A 15280-nucleotide genomic window follows, 5' to 3' on the forward strand; every position below is an offset into this window, starting at 1 on the left:
TTGCAAGTGTGCATCCAAGGCTTACAGAAAATCATCCTTCTCGAGCAACTTCAGTACATTGTCGTTATTCACCTTGACATCATAATTATCAATAAAATCTCTATTGATCTAAACTCATAGCACCCATTGTTCACTTGTTGCTGGTCACCATAGCTACTATATGTTGCAACTGCACCATCCGTGCTTGGTCGTTGCATAGCATATCCATATCCATTATAAAACTGACTTCCATAGTATGCATAGCATATCCATATCCATCATAAAACTGACTTCCATAGTATGCATGTGGCCATTGGTTCCCAAAAACATGTGTCAACTGCAAATTACATACAACAAATTAAGAACTATACCTATATCACCTTTAATAGATATTGTACCACTAAATGAAACTAAAATTAATATGTGTGCTCATGTACTAAAACAATACCTGCTTATTTGCTAGATTGCGGCCCAAAGAAAGCCACACGGTTTGCTTTCGTATTTAAGTCCCGTTCAGTTTTGCAATGCCTCTTTAATGTTGGCTCAACCGACACATGTTTTTCGAAGTACTAAATGAACAAAACTTTATATTGAAATCACAAAAATATATATAAAATAAATTTTAGTAATCAATATATTCTTACACGACTACACCATTGTCGAGTAGGAGTGCAACACATTTTAACTATCCGTGCGTTGTGCGCGGTTTGTGAGAAATAAAAGTGATAGAATACGAAAAAAACTCAAAATGTAAAATGAATAGCCCGTGGCGCTGATGTCCACTAAGGCTGCAACATAGGTTGTCACGCCAAATAGTGGAGAGTCATCATAGCCTAGACCAAAGATTTAAGCAACAAACCAAGAACACCATAACCCATTGCCATCGTGACCAGCACATATGGTCGAAAATAACAACGATGAACAAACAACAGAAAACTGACAACAACCATCAAAAGGATTAATCAAAATATACACAATAAACTTAAAACATCATAAACCACCAGCCACTGCCACAGGCACGGCCGGCCGGAAATGACACTGGTCCATATATAAATAACACATTACATATATATATATATTTATATAGGGTTAGTCTCCTTTAAGAACTCCATTTTCATTAAGAACTTTAGGAACCAATGTAGACCACTCATTTTGTTTTAATTTTAAACGTTTAAAAATAAATAAGAAGGGTACACCGGTAACTATGAATTCTTTTCTCTCTCCATTTTAGTAATTAGATAATTGCCTATTATCTCTCCTCTGTTAAACTAATTAATCAGGTAATCGATATTTCTTCATATTATCTAACAAAATGACGGAAGAGAACTGATAGGAAAAATATTTGTTTATGAAAATAATTTACTTATATATAAGTGTTAACTTAGAAACGAAAAACAAGACTATAGATATTGTTAACATATATGCAAATGACTTTCAGTCTACTTCTATTTAAATATTTCTTTAACCTAAACATATGCATTTCTACTAATCTATTTCTTTTTGGTTGATTTTCGCCATATTTTTAAAGCAATCCAAACACCTCAATTGAATCAAAAACTTGAAACAAAAATTGTAAAACCATAACGAATGTGAAAATAAAAATAAACGCTAACGACTAAAATACTTAATAAAATGGTGTAGAATGATTAATTTAAATAACTTGAAAATTAAACCAAAATTCTTTGACTGTCAAAATAATAAATAAAAGTAAAATTAAAATTTAAAAATAATTTTAATATAAGTAAACTAAAAACAATTAGTGTTTATGCATGTAACATTGTTTTACATATGTGTAAAGTTAACTATTTATATATATGTAATTGTTATGCACATGTGTAAATAACTATTTACGTATATGTAAATAAATACAAAAACAACATAATTAAAGGAAGAATGAAATTTAAAATCATAAAATGTTGAGCAAATGTAATCAGAATTAAAGCTTAAATTAACTCTTGGCCTGATGGTTGTGTTGTGTAGTTTAAACGCGGACATCAGTTATTGCAAAGTATTGGTTAATGATTATCTCTTCATGAACATTGTTTATTGTATTAGATTATAATATAATACTATCTAATATATTTACTCACTATAACCGCAATGACACTGTGCAATGAAGAATCTAAAATGCAGTATTCATAAATCATAATTTATTGAGAGAACCCTCACAGATCAGTGATAGTGACGAGCAATAGTAGTTTACCATAGATGAGTAGAAAACCGGTTTAGTTCGTGATTTCTAGATGGATTGAATGAGATTATGCGTGAAAGTATGTGAAGGATTAGGGGTTTTTTATTTTACTGTGTAACCGTGATTGAGAGGGTTAGAAATTTAAGGGTTAATTAATAAAATACCACAATACCCTTCTCTTGTATAATTAATCACCTTTTAACTTTAATTTAATTACTATAATGCCACAATTGTTTTTAACAATTGATGAGATGATCTAAGGGTTGAATGGAGTTTTTAGAGTTCTTATCAAAAATAAGAGTTCTTAAATGATTATAACACACACATATATATATATATAAATCAAAATTGGATTGTCTAGCATACCATACCAAGCAAGTAATAGAGATTCAAACTGGTGTACAGTCGAGCGCCAATTGACGAGACTCAGATCTGCTGGTGGGGGATCGATTGGCTAGAAATTCAAGGTTGCGTAGGTCATGACCACGCTACCCGGATGTTGCCATGCCTCGAAATTAATCCCCTAAATCAATGACTACTTGGAGTGAACTAATCATCATAGCCTTCATAGTAATCTGTACAAGAATAATTCAACATTAGTAAATAACATATCACCATGTATATTATTTTCAAATTACATTTGACAAAAGTGACTACTAAAGTAGGCCTATTCAAACAACCAAGATCACAAACACACAAAGCAGGCATCATGAGAACACATTTATGTAAAACACATGCGTAAAAGTGAGAGCAACAATAAGTACCTTCAACTGAAGAAAGTGCACATGTAAGTGTACACGTAGGTGCAGAGTAACATGCATTTGATAAAAAATAGAAATAAAAGACAAAAGTGGCATATCCAAGAACAAAATGACAGCAACAATTTTACAAAAAAGCCAAAAACTATAGACTGGGCAAAAATTTTTACGCGTTTTCGGAGCCGGGCCTGAGCAAGGTGATCTATAAAAACTCATGCAATTCAAAGTGAAATTCACTCATGCATTTACTCAAATACTTAACATGCAACTAAAAAAACATAGAAATAGGAGAGTGTGAGATGTAAGCAACCACCAACAGAGCCGCCCATAAATGACGGCCGACAACACCCTAGTTTACAACTCCAAGTCTCTCTCTGTACAATACGTGACCGTGGCCGACACCAAAGATAGCCGCAAATGGCCTGTGGTGAGTGTAATGGTCGCTGTCGAGAGAGAGCCGCCGCCGGAGGTGGAAATAGAAAGAGTAGTTTGCGAGCAGAGCATGAAGAGAATTAAGAAAATAAAATGAAAGATAGTGAAGTGGTGACATCTTAAAGAGAGAAATACAATTACTTGAGGCTTAGATCTCCGTTATGGTTGCAACATACGTTGCCATCCAAATAACGGAGCACCATTATAATCTAGATAATAAATTCAAGGGACAAACGAAGAACAACATAAATGGCAGCCACGAAGCGCCATGGACGACCAGAATGGCAGCCACAGAGCAACCCACAACAGACCATGGCGGTCATTAACAAGAAAAGTATTAGGCCACCGGACCACCAACACCTTGGGTTTCCAAAGAAACCCGACAATAGTAGGTCAACCGCCTCCGCTGCAACACCATCGGATCTCTCCGCCATCACACCACCTAGAGTTTACAAATCCACCTGCACAACATGGTGAAGTAACCTTAAACCTATAATAAAAACTTGGGGTTTTTTTTACATTTTTACACTTTGAAGTTCTTAAGCACAAATCACCTAAATGAGGATAGAAGTAGATGTGATTGATTGAAGACGGTGGTGTTGGTGGCGGTAGATGTACAGAGAGACGGCTAGCAGGCGACACAATAGTGAGAAATAGTGAGAGAGAAAGACCCATATATCTTTCAAATGTAAAGTGGCAGACATACGTGAAACATCATAACACACCTGGAAGCATAAGAAATAAATATTATATTACAACATATCAAGCATGCAGTAAACTCGTTTTTCCCAAATTGTAATGAATAGCGATATTGAGTCTGTGACAATATTTTCAAATTATAATATGTAATAATTATATTAACATGAGTTTGTAATAAAACCCGAACTTTAATTTTTTACACTCGCTAAACATACTCTTTTCGCTAAAATTTAATTTGTAATTAGTTTTATTAAAACCCCAACTAAAGAATCGAACCTATGAATTTTCATATTCACTGTTATAGTCCTTTTGCCTTTATTATAACCTAGTTATTTTATGAATCTAGAATAACTCATTGAACAATGTCAAATCGGTTCACTCACTTAACCTATCTTTCACTCTCATTCATTCGTGGATGTTTCCATGTGAGTTTATCATAACCCTTTATAATGCTTTTATTATTTTTGGGTTCGACATGTATATTACAACTACAACTCATTTATATTATGTTTTCACTTTCAATACGATTCATGTTTATTCTTTCATCTTTGTTCATGCTTTACATGATACCTGCTTATGTGTTTATATTTGGTTGTTGATGGTGGATACTACGCTTACACATACACATACGCTATAGTGTGATGGTTCTTGAGACGAGCCTACAGTCCGTAGTAATTTGGTTTTACGTCAAAGAGAACGGGAGTTTTCATTTACTTTACGCATTTACTTTTATGTTTTTCGTAAATTTTTACATATATTAATAAAATTTTATGTTTGATCACCAACATTCGTGTTGAAAAATTATATTTTCATGCATGCTACATGTTGAAGTTGCTAAGGATGGAAGATAGTTTGAACATTTAGGATATTTTAAACAATTAATTTTATATGATTATCTTGTTTAGATTGCTTTGTATTTCAAATTCATGTAATGTAACCATTTGATAATTTTAATTTAAATAAATATTATCATTTACTTTAATAGTGTTGCGTGCTATGCAATCAACATCACGCCCTGACGTATAATAATCCGCCTTGGTCGGGGTGTGACAGTACCCGAGCTCCACCCTCTTATTAAAACCTTATTTTGTATTCGGTTTCATGACTGCTGAGTACTGTTTAATGTTTATGTTACTCATAGGTATTTGATGACTTAGAGGTGAAAAAAAAAATGAATTTTGAACTGAACCGGAAACCTGAACCAAAACAGTTTTGTAATCCTATTGTCACACCCGCACTTAGGGCCTAGGCGTGTGACCAATAGTTGGTACCTGTTTTGTAAATATATCAGAGTTTTAGCGTAAGTCTTTAGTTTATAATAAAATATTAATCTATATTTTGTAACATTAGTTTATTCGTAAAATCTTTATTTATAACAACAATAATAATATTTGATTTATTAGAAAGCTTTTCGAATAATAAATATTCGAAAGTTCGATTTGTAAACCTCGTTTGATTTATAAAACTTGTTTAAATATTGCTTCCAATATTTTAAAAATTTTAAAACTGAGCCATCTCTACCTTGCGAGCGTCTATATCCTTGAATGACTCTAATTCCTTGCTACCTATACTAACTTTTATTTCCTGTAATCATGGGGGGAAAATACGTCAGCGATATGCTGGTGAATCGTTGACTCAAAAAACATTTTTATAAATCTTTCTTTGACTGACAAGATAGTTTTCATGAAACAATCTCAGCTGAAACGTCTATTATTTCTGGGATTGTGCCACTGCCATACACACACAATTACGGTTCTCTGGGAATTGACACCCCTTTGGAGAACTTTTATTATGACCTCTAGTCTGCGGCCACGTAGCCTAAACTGATATACTAGATTGATTATGTTTGGATCCAGACACATGTGTACTCGGTCTGAGTTGTTTTTATTTTCTATCTTGTATTTTAATTGGGAACACGTAATCCCATAATTCATTATTTGACTGTCTTTGTTTAAGATAAACAACCCGTTTATCTTGACTGAAAAAGGTTTAACGAATTCACATGTGACTTTCTGTTCTGAATGATGTGGTGATCTCGTTTGAAAACCTTTGTGAATGAATGAATGATTGTTTGAATGATTGACCTATAATAAAATAGGTTTATATAAATACCCGGATCGTCTTTTAATTCGGCTGCAGACCTTTAGTCTGGTTTTGATAGCTTAAACCTTGATTGATCCTTTGTTTGAACGAAATATTTTGATATGAAATCTTTCTCTATATTTGCTAACTATGTGATATGTTTCTTTTTCAAGAAGAAACGTCAATTATCTCTATCCTTTGTTAATATCTTATATTTCTTATAAAATAAAGAAATAATGTATTAACTATATCATTTAAAAATTCTATATTTCTTAAAGAAACATTATTTTAATTTATTCATTATATTTATAATTCTTTGATCAAGGTCTAGGCTATACCCCTGACTAGGGTCTAAACCTTTATTATTTTATTAATATTTTATTCGGACAGAATTCTTACCTTACTTAGCTTATTATTTTCTAGTTTCTCGGGCAGCACTTCGACGCTTGCACAAACTTTGAGAATCTTGATCAACAACTCCTCGGCACGTAAATCGAGGCCACGTTCGGGGTTGCCGGGTCATGCACGTACTTCGAGACAGAATGTCGGGTCGTCTCGGGTCGGCACGGTTTATGAGGTCGGCACGCAAAACGAGGTGCGCCGATTGTCAGGATTGTCGGTATGAACTTCTAGGTGTCGTCGGTATATGGTGCGGATTACGAAGTTATAATTGTCAGGTCGGTGGCACGGAAAATGAGGTAGAGAGAAAAAGTTCTAAAGAGAGAGAGAGAGAGATTTTGGTGTGTAAATGAAGGTGCCAAGCACCCCTATTTATAGGCTGAAAAACGAATGCATCGTGGTACGTGATGGTTGATGAAAACCCCGTCGCATATCGCGACGTAGGTTTGATGAATCACCGGTAGCGTCGCCACGTGGCGGACGCGGTGCCACGTGGCAAGACATGGTGCCACCATGTGACACGTGGCAGGACACGTCTCACCTCGTCATGCCTTTATGCCACGTGGTGACACGTGTCATCTTGTCAGACCTAGTCATCGCGGTACGCGATGACGTTGGGTTTTGGTTTGTCGCGTATCGCCGTCTGCCCATTTCTTGGGTTTAGAAAACATACCCATCGCGGTACGCGATGGGTCTCCTTCTGATCCGTCGCGTATCGCGATCGGACAGGAGAACAAAATTTTCTCTTTGGTCCTTGGACTTTGATATTTGGTATTTTTAGTTCGAAATTTTTGTGATGTTACATCCTCCCCATCTTGGAATGAATCTCGTCCTCGAGATTCTTTATGAGTGATTCTTTTCTTATTGATTTGGTATCAGATTCTTTCTAATCTTCTTGTTTGAGCTTAACTTGAACTGTTTGAATAATTGCAATTCCTTATATTCGTCGTTAACTTACATCTTTGGGTGACGTATCAGTCAATAGTTCATAAAATCATAAGTAATTGTAAATTGTTAAGCACAGTAGCCAGTTTTGTTTAACTATTTACCTTACCTTTGTATTCTAAACATTTACTATGTTAACAAGATTGCTTTTTGAATTCAGTCTATCGAATTCTTCTAATTTACTCATCTCGATTTCTTTCAAGGTTTTCATACTTGAGCAATAATATTCTTTTACTTCTTGATTTTAACGGATCGTTTCCGTTTATTTCTATCAATTATACTCTTAAACCTTTAAAATTCGGATAATTGATTTTCCTTGAGTAGATATATTCTTGTGTCCGAGTTTAATTCATTCCTTTTATCTTTCTTTAGATGATAGTTTCTTGTATTTCAAAAATTTTACTATCTCTTTTCCTTTGCGTGTAAGCATTCTTGTGTAAGACACGATCTATATGCTAATATCTTTCTTTATATACATTAGGGATTTTAATACCCTTATACGATTACAAAATTTCTCATTTTATAACGAGATTACAAGAAGTTTACATGAGTTAACTAAACTATTAGTTATTTATAATGCCTTTGGATCTTGAACATTCAGTTGGCATATTCTTGTCTACTTCTATTCTTGATTGGATGCATCTTGTATGTTTAACATATTAGCTTTTCCTTTCTTAGAACCACTTCCATTAACGTTGTTTGTCTTATTCAGACATTCTGAGCTGAAGTGTTCGTTTTCTCCACAGCTAAAACATACAACTGTTTTCCTTTTGCAATCGTCTTCCGAATGACCGAGTTTGTTGCAAAAGTTGCATGTGATCAATGGAGTATTTTTGGGAAAGTTAGTTGGTCTTAAACATTTCCCGTGATGTCTTTTGCCACAGCTTTGTGTCTTGTATATTTAAAAGACCCTTCCTCCTTTTCTTTGCCTTTCTTTGTTTTCCTTTCCTCGATTTCTTCTCTCTTTCCTTTGTCATTCTTATCCTCTTCTTGATTTCTGATAAGACTATTCATAAGATAACCGGCTAATTCCATGGCTAAATAAGCGGTTTGAGGCAAATGAGATCTTACCATATCTCTAATTTCCTGAGGTAAACCCCATATGTAGCGGGTTACTTTGTTGGATTCGGGTATTACCAAATGTGGTACCAATCTACAATACTCATGAAACTTAGTATTGTATTCTCTGAGATTAGTGTCTTCCACCTTGAGGTTCAAAAACTTAGTTTGAATAAGATCGATTCATGCATGGGAGAGAACTTTTGTAACATCAGTTCTCTGAATTCTTCCCACTTCAATTGGTACATATTTTCTCTACCCTTTGACATGATCAGGGTATTCCACCACTCCAAAGCCTCACCTTTAAAGTATTGAGAGGAGTATTGAATCTTTTGAATATCAGTACAATTGCTGATGATAACAATGGACTCGATTTCTTCAAACCATCGTACAGCTGATATGACACCTTTATCGCCATAGAATTCTTTTGGTCCATATTCCTTGAAGTTCTTGAAACTACTGCCTTGAATTACTAGTTGTTTCTTGAATTTACGATTGAGTTTGCTCTCGGCGTTGGAGCTATGAACACTTTCTTCATGATGAGAAGGTTTCTTATACGGATGAGTTCTTGATGATTTATTTGAATGTTCTATTTTTTGTTTGTGTGACCCTTTTTCATTGCATCGATGAAGGGAGTCATCGCATTATGAATCACATCTTGAATTTTTTCTAGATACTGCTCAGGAATCTCCTGTGCAGGTTTTGTCGTATCCTTGTTGCTTCTATGAGTTGAAGCTTCATCATTATTCTCTTGATTGTTTTGGTTCGACATTCTGTATAAAGAATAGATCTTAGTATGAACGAAATTATTTATTTATATACTAATGATTGAATGTTTATAACGAATGTGTGACATTTGATGTTAGTGCAAAAGATTGATTCGTTTATGAAATGTTTAATTAAGCTTATCGCCTTTTGAGAGGATTCTTTCTAATCTTTCTTGAGATTGTTCGTCTTGAAATGACGCAATTCTAATTTTTCTTTATTTGAGAATTTGATGTTTGAGATAATCGTATGAAACGATAACTATTTTCCAAGTATTTTGACGATGATAGGCGATGGGGTTCTTTGAGAGGCATCAATTCTTTCTAGTTGTGTATTCTTGAAGTGGTTAGTACAAACCTTGTGTGCAAATAGACCACGAGAATTTCTATACTTCTCTTTCTAGGTCTGATTCTTTAAATCTTTGCTTAATTTGTCCACTTGGACTTTTCCTTCATTTATAGCTATTACTCTCATACTTCCAGATGCACTTGGAAGAATTATCTTGAGAGTTTGTGCAATCTTTTCTTGACATATTTCCTTAAAAGATACATTAAAAATTTTGATGAAATTTAAATACATCTCTTATTTATGTTGTTACAAGATTTCACGACATTTATTACAATTGCATTGTTTACAACTACTAAGAATTCTTATTTCCTCCATCGAATAATCAACTTTTTGATCTGGTTGTCATTCTTGGTATTTTCTACTTTCTCCTTTTCTCTTCGCCTTTCCTTAGCATCCATTGCTTTAGTTAGTTTGGTGACATTGACCTTATAATGAGTCGGATCATCTTCAATGTCATACATCTCTATGTTCTGACCTTCACCTTCAATGTGGGTTAAGTATAGATCTTGCATCGTTGAATAATATTCCTGTCCCTGAGGATTTCCTTTTGAATAAGTCATTACTTCCTTTCCTTTCGATTGGTTTCTTGGATCTACTTGATACGTCTCCATATGTGTTTTGATTTGGAATAATCTGGGCTCGCGGGATGTTTGAATCAAACGAATCTGAATCTTTCTCCATTGTTGTTTGGTATGAACTTTCGTCACTAGATATAGGAATTGGGAGAAAAGGTGTTCCTATATAGCCTTTCCCTTTACCGGATCGAAGCTGAACGAATTCTTCGCTAGATTGACGATCGCACATATGTACGAGGTTATATTAGGGATAAAAGCGTGTTTCCTATCTAATCCGTACTTGTTATGTTTTATTTGTATTTAATTTTTAATCATTCTTTGATATCATATTTTGGATACTAATGATTATTATAAACTTATTTCTGATCGAAGCCTAGGTATGATTAAATACCTAATTCGCTAAGATCGATGGCTCTGATACCAACCTGTCACACCCACACTTAGGTCCTAGGCGTGTGACCAATAGTTGGTACCTGTTTTGTAAATATATCAGAGTTTAAGCGGAAGTCTTTAGTTTATAATAAAATATTAATTTATATTTTGTAACATTAGTTTATTCGTAAAATCTTTATTTATAACAATAATAATATTTGATTTATTAGAAAGCTTTTCGAATAATAAATATTTGAAAGTTTGATTTGTAAACCTCGTTTGATTTATAAAACTTATTTAAATATTGCTTGCAATATTTTAAAAATTTTAAAACTGAGCCATCTCTACCTTGCGAGCGTGTATCTCCTTGAATGACTCTAATTCCTTGCTACCTGTACTAACTTTTATTTCCTGTAATCATGGGGGGAAAATACGTCAGCAATATGCTGGTGAATCGTTGATTCTAAAAACATTTTTATAAATCTTTCTTTGACTGACAAGATAGTTTTCACGAAACAATCTCAGTAGAAACGTCTATTATTTCCGGGATTGTGCCACTGCCATACACACACAAACACGGTTCTTCGGGAATTGACACCCCTTTGAGAACTTTTATTATGACCTCTAGTCTGCGGCCACGTAGCCTTGACTGATAGACTAGATTGATTATGTTTGGATCCAGACACATGTGTACTCGGTCTGAGTTGTTTTTATTTTCTATCTTGTAATTTAATTAGGAACATGTAATCCCATAATTCTTTATTTGACTGTCTTTGTTTAAGATAAACAACCCGTTTATCTTGACTGAAAAAGGTTTAACGTATACACCTGTGACTGTCTGTTCTGAATGATGTGGTGATCTCGTTTGAAAACCTTTGTGAATGAATGAATGATTGATTGAATGATTGACCTATAATAAAATAGGTTTATATAAATACCCGGATCGTCTTTTAATCCGGCTGCAGACCTTTAGTCTGGTTTTGATAACTTAAACCTTGATTGATCCTTTGTTTGAATGAAATATTTTGATATGAAATCTTTCTCTATATTTGCTAACTATGTGATATGTTTCTTCATCAAGAAGAAACATCAATTATCTCTATCCTTTGTTAATATCTTATATTTCTTATAAAATAAAGAAATAATGTATTAACTATATCTTTTAAAAATTCTATCTTTCTTAAAGAAACATTATTTTAATTTATTCATTATATTTATAATTCTTTGATCAAGGTCTAGGCTATACCCCTGTCTAGGGTCTAAGCCTTTACTATTTTATTAATATTTTATTCGGACAAAATTCTTACCTTGATTAGCTTATTATTTTCTAGATTCTCGGGCAGCACTTCGACGCTTGCACGTACTTTGAGAAACTTGATCAACAACTCCTCGACACGCAAATCGAGGCCACGTTCGGGGGTTGCCGGGTCGTGCGCGTACTTCGAGACAGAATGTCGGGTCGTCTCAGGTCGGCACGGTTTAGGAGGTCGGCACGCGTTACGAGGTCGGCACGCAAAACGAGGTGCGCCGATTGTCAGGATTGTCGGTACGAACTTCTAGGTGTCGTAGGTATATGGTGCGGATTACGAGGTTACAATTGTCGGGTCGGTGGCACGGAATATGAGTAGAGAGAAAAAGTTCTAGAGAGAGAGAGAGAGATTTTGATGTGTAAATGAAGGTGCCAGGCACCCCTATTTATAAGCTGAAAAACGAACCCATCGAGGTACGCGATGGTTGATGAAAACCCCGTCGCGTATCGCGACGTAGGTTTGATGAATCACCGGTAGCGTCGCCACGTGGCGGACGCGGTGCCACGTGGTGCCACCATGTGACACGTGGCGGGACACGTGTCACCTCGTCATGCCTTTATGCCACGTGGTGACACGTGTCCTGACACGTGTCATCCTGTCAGACCTCGTCATCGCGGTACGCGATGACGTTGGGTTTTGGTTCGTCGCATATCGCCGTCTGCCCATTTCTTGGGTTTAGAAAACATACCCATCGCGGTACGCGTTGGGCCTCCTTCTGATCCGTCGCGTATCGCGATCGGACAGGAGAACAAAATTTTCTCTTTTGGTCCTTGGACTTTGATATTTGGTATTTTTAGTCCGAAATTTTTGTGATGTTACACCTATCCCTTAACTTTTTGTTAACTAAATCAAACCAGCTTTTTACTTTGAAACTGGTTTATACACCTCTATCTAATATATTGGAAACTTATTTGAAATTCATTTTAAAATACAACTATAACATATTCAACTACACTTCTTTAACTTTATTATGATAATTTTTTTAACAATTTCTAACATAATGTTTATCTTTTTTTGAAGATTATATATCGCAATAATATACTTGGTTTTGACGTGGATAAACAAATTTTTGTAATTGAAAAGTAACACCTAATTAGGGTCACCTGACACCCATAAATTTTTTGTTGTGTATGAATTTAGTATATATGCAATTTAACGCTGAGCAAGATTCAAGAAACTTTCACACTAATCTATGGATTAATTTTATTCCTAATGACACCCAATATATATTTTCTAAATTTTTACAAATACAAACCTAGATAAATGATCCAATACAATAATTGGTTATCGAACAGTAGGTACGGAAGTTAATACACCGTTGATCTAAAAGACCATGCGGTGGCAAATTGAAATTTCTTTCAATTCAATTTTCGACCTAACTAACCACTTCATTCATATTTGTGGCAAATGGTAAATGAATTCACTTTTACGAATCATTAACCAAAATCAGATATCAACTCATGCCGACCAAGTTCATAAACAAGTTCAATTGATATGTTCATATGATGAAATCGATGATCGGTTGATGATTATTTGATGATTACGAGATTATATGAAGCGATTTCAATGTTTAATTTCATGTTATAGAAAGATTAATTTTTAATCTGATCTTCAGATATGATCTTGTTAACGTTTAAGGTTTTTGGTCGAAATCTTATACATTTGTTCTGAACTTCTTAGACTTTTGTTATGAACTTCTTAGTCTTTTCTTCTGATATTTTTTTGTTCTGAATATCTTAGACTTTTGTTCTAAACTTCTTAGACTTGTTGTTCTTAACTTCTTAAAATATTTTTGCTTTTAAGTTTTGTTTCTAAATGTTTCAGTTTTGTTCAGAACGTTTTGAACCATAATCAGAGCTCAATTTAGTGCATTATTAAGCAATCTCAAAACTGATTGAAGAACAAACTGCAATTGTTTATTTAATTGTAAAAAAAACTGATCGATTGTGTTTTGAGGTCTTATTTGCAGGTAACGACATTTTTAGGGTTAGATACTCAATTTAGTTTGATACCGACCTGCAAGTTAGTTTGATATGGGTTGATGGTTGAATTGTATTGATATGGATGGATGCTCCAAGAATCAGCTGATAAATTAGACGTATAATTAGATTTAGGTTATTTACGATTATGCCACAGTGTGAAATGGAAATCGACGTTTTAAAAGCTCAAGTATTTAATGTACAATAACTGATTATTGTACAACTAGGTTTTTAACCCTTGTACTAGGCTGGCAATTTATACACGAGACACGAATACACGACACGTATCACACGAATTTAACAGGTAACATGTAAGGCCTTAACAGGTTTCGTGTACTAAACAGGTAGACACGAAATTACCTGTTAATTGTCATCCCTAAACAGGTATAATACATGTTTACCTGTTAGATACATGTTAATACATGGTTATTTTTAAAATTATATATATATACATATATATATATATAATAGTTATATTATATCCCTAACCCTAAGTTATCCAAATCATTCTTACAAGTTACAAACCACAACCGTCGCCTGTCAATCTCTCATCATCCATCCACCAGCGTCGGCCATTCTCTTGTCACCGACCATATCTCTCCCCGACTATTCTTACGCCGGCCATTCTTACATACCACAGTTAATATTGTCGCCGACCATTCTTACAAACCACAGCCGTCGCCTCTCATCATCTATCCCACCATCGCCGACTTTCCTTCTGTCTCCTACCATATTTATCGTGTATTATCATGTATACCAGGTAGTAACAGGTTCGTGTTTGGGTTACAGGTACATGATAAGTTTTCGTGTCGTGCACATGTATACACATTTCGTGTTCGTGTCTTATCGTGTTCGTGTCTTATCGTGTACGGGTATACACGATATGCGAGCCCTACCGTGTACGACAAGAGTGGAAATATTAAAATTTTCGAACAAACATATGTCATTTGAAAGGACAACATAAGTTGTTATATGTTATTTGGGAAGACAACATACTTTAAGTTGTAAATAATATTGGTACGAAAATAAATGATTGTGAAATACAAAGATAAACCCAAATAACATACAAATTACAATTATTGAAAACATAATCAAAAGTTATAAATGTAAAATTCATAAGCTACTAGAAAGACTTCCTTATAGACTATATTTATTATTTATTTGTAAGTTTGTCTTCCTTGTTTAATGTAAGAATTTTAATACCACTCTTCGCTCTTGATAAAGCTACATAGAGTTGTCTATGTGTAAACACCGGGTCTCTAAGATACATGCCAACTCTTGCTAGAGATTGACCTTGATTTTTGTTAATGGTCATTGCAAAACAGACTACAACTGGAAACTACATTCTCTTCAATTTAAACGAAAGTTTCTTATCTGAAGGTGTTAG

At 34.4% G+C, this 15280-nt stretch overlaps 1 long non-coding RNA gene across 1 annotated transcript; it reads right to left on the reverse strand.

Moving 5' to 3' along the window:
* Positions 1-242: 242 nt before the first annotated feature.
* On the reverse strand, positions 243-1042 carry LOC143623378 (uncharacterized). The gene is made up of 3 exons (XR_013151880.1): positions 624-1042; positions 428-548; positions 243-316 (listed from the first exon to the last, which is right to left on the reverse strand). It is a non-coding gene; the product is annotated as an uncharacterized LOC143623378 (long non-coding RNA).
* Between the last annotated feature and the right edge of the window lie 14238 nt (positions 1043-15280).

The sequence above is a fragment of the Bidens hawaiensis genome, unplaced genomic scaffold (genome assembly GCF_021521415.1).
Source record: "Bidens hawaiensis isolate Kalapana, Puna unplaced genomic scaffold, B.hawaiensis_p1.1 tig00003430_1, whole genome shotgun sequence".
Classification (NCBI taxonomy): domain Eukaryota; kingdom Viridiplantae; phylum Streptophyta; class Magnoliopsida; order Asterales; family Asteraceae; genus Bidens; species Bidens hawaiensis.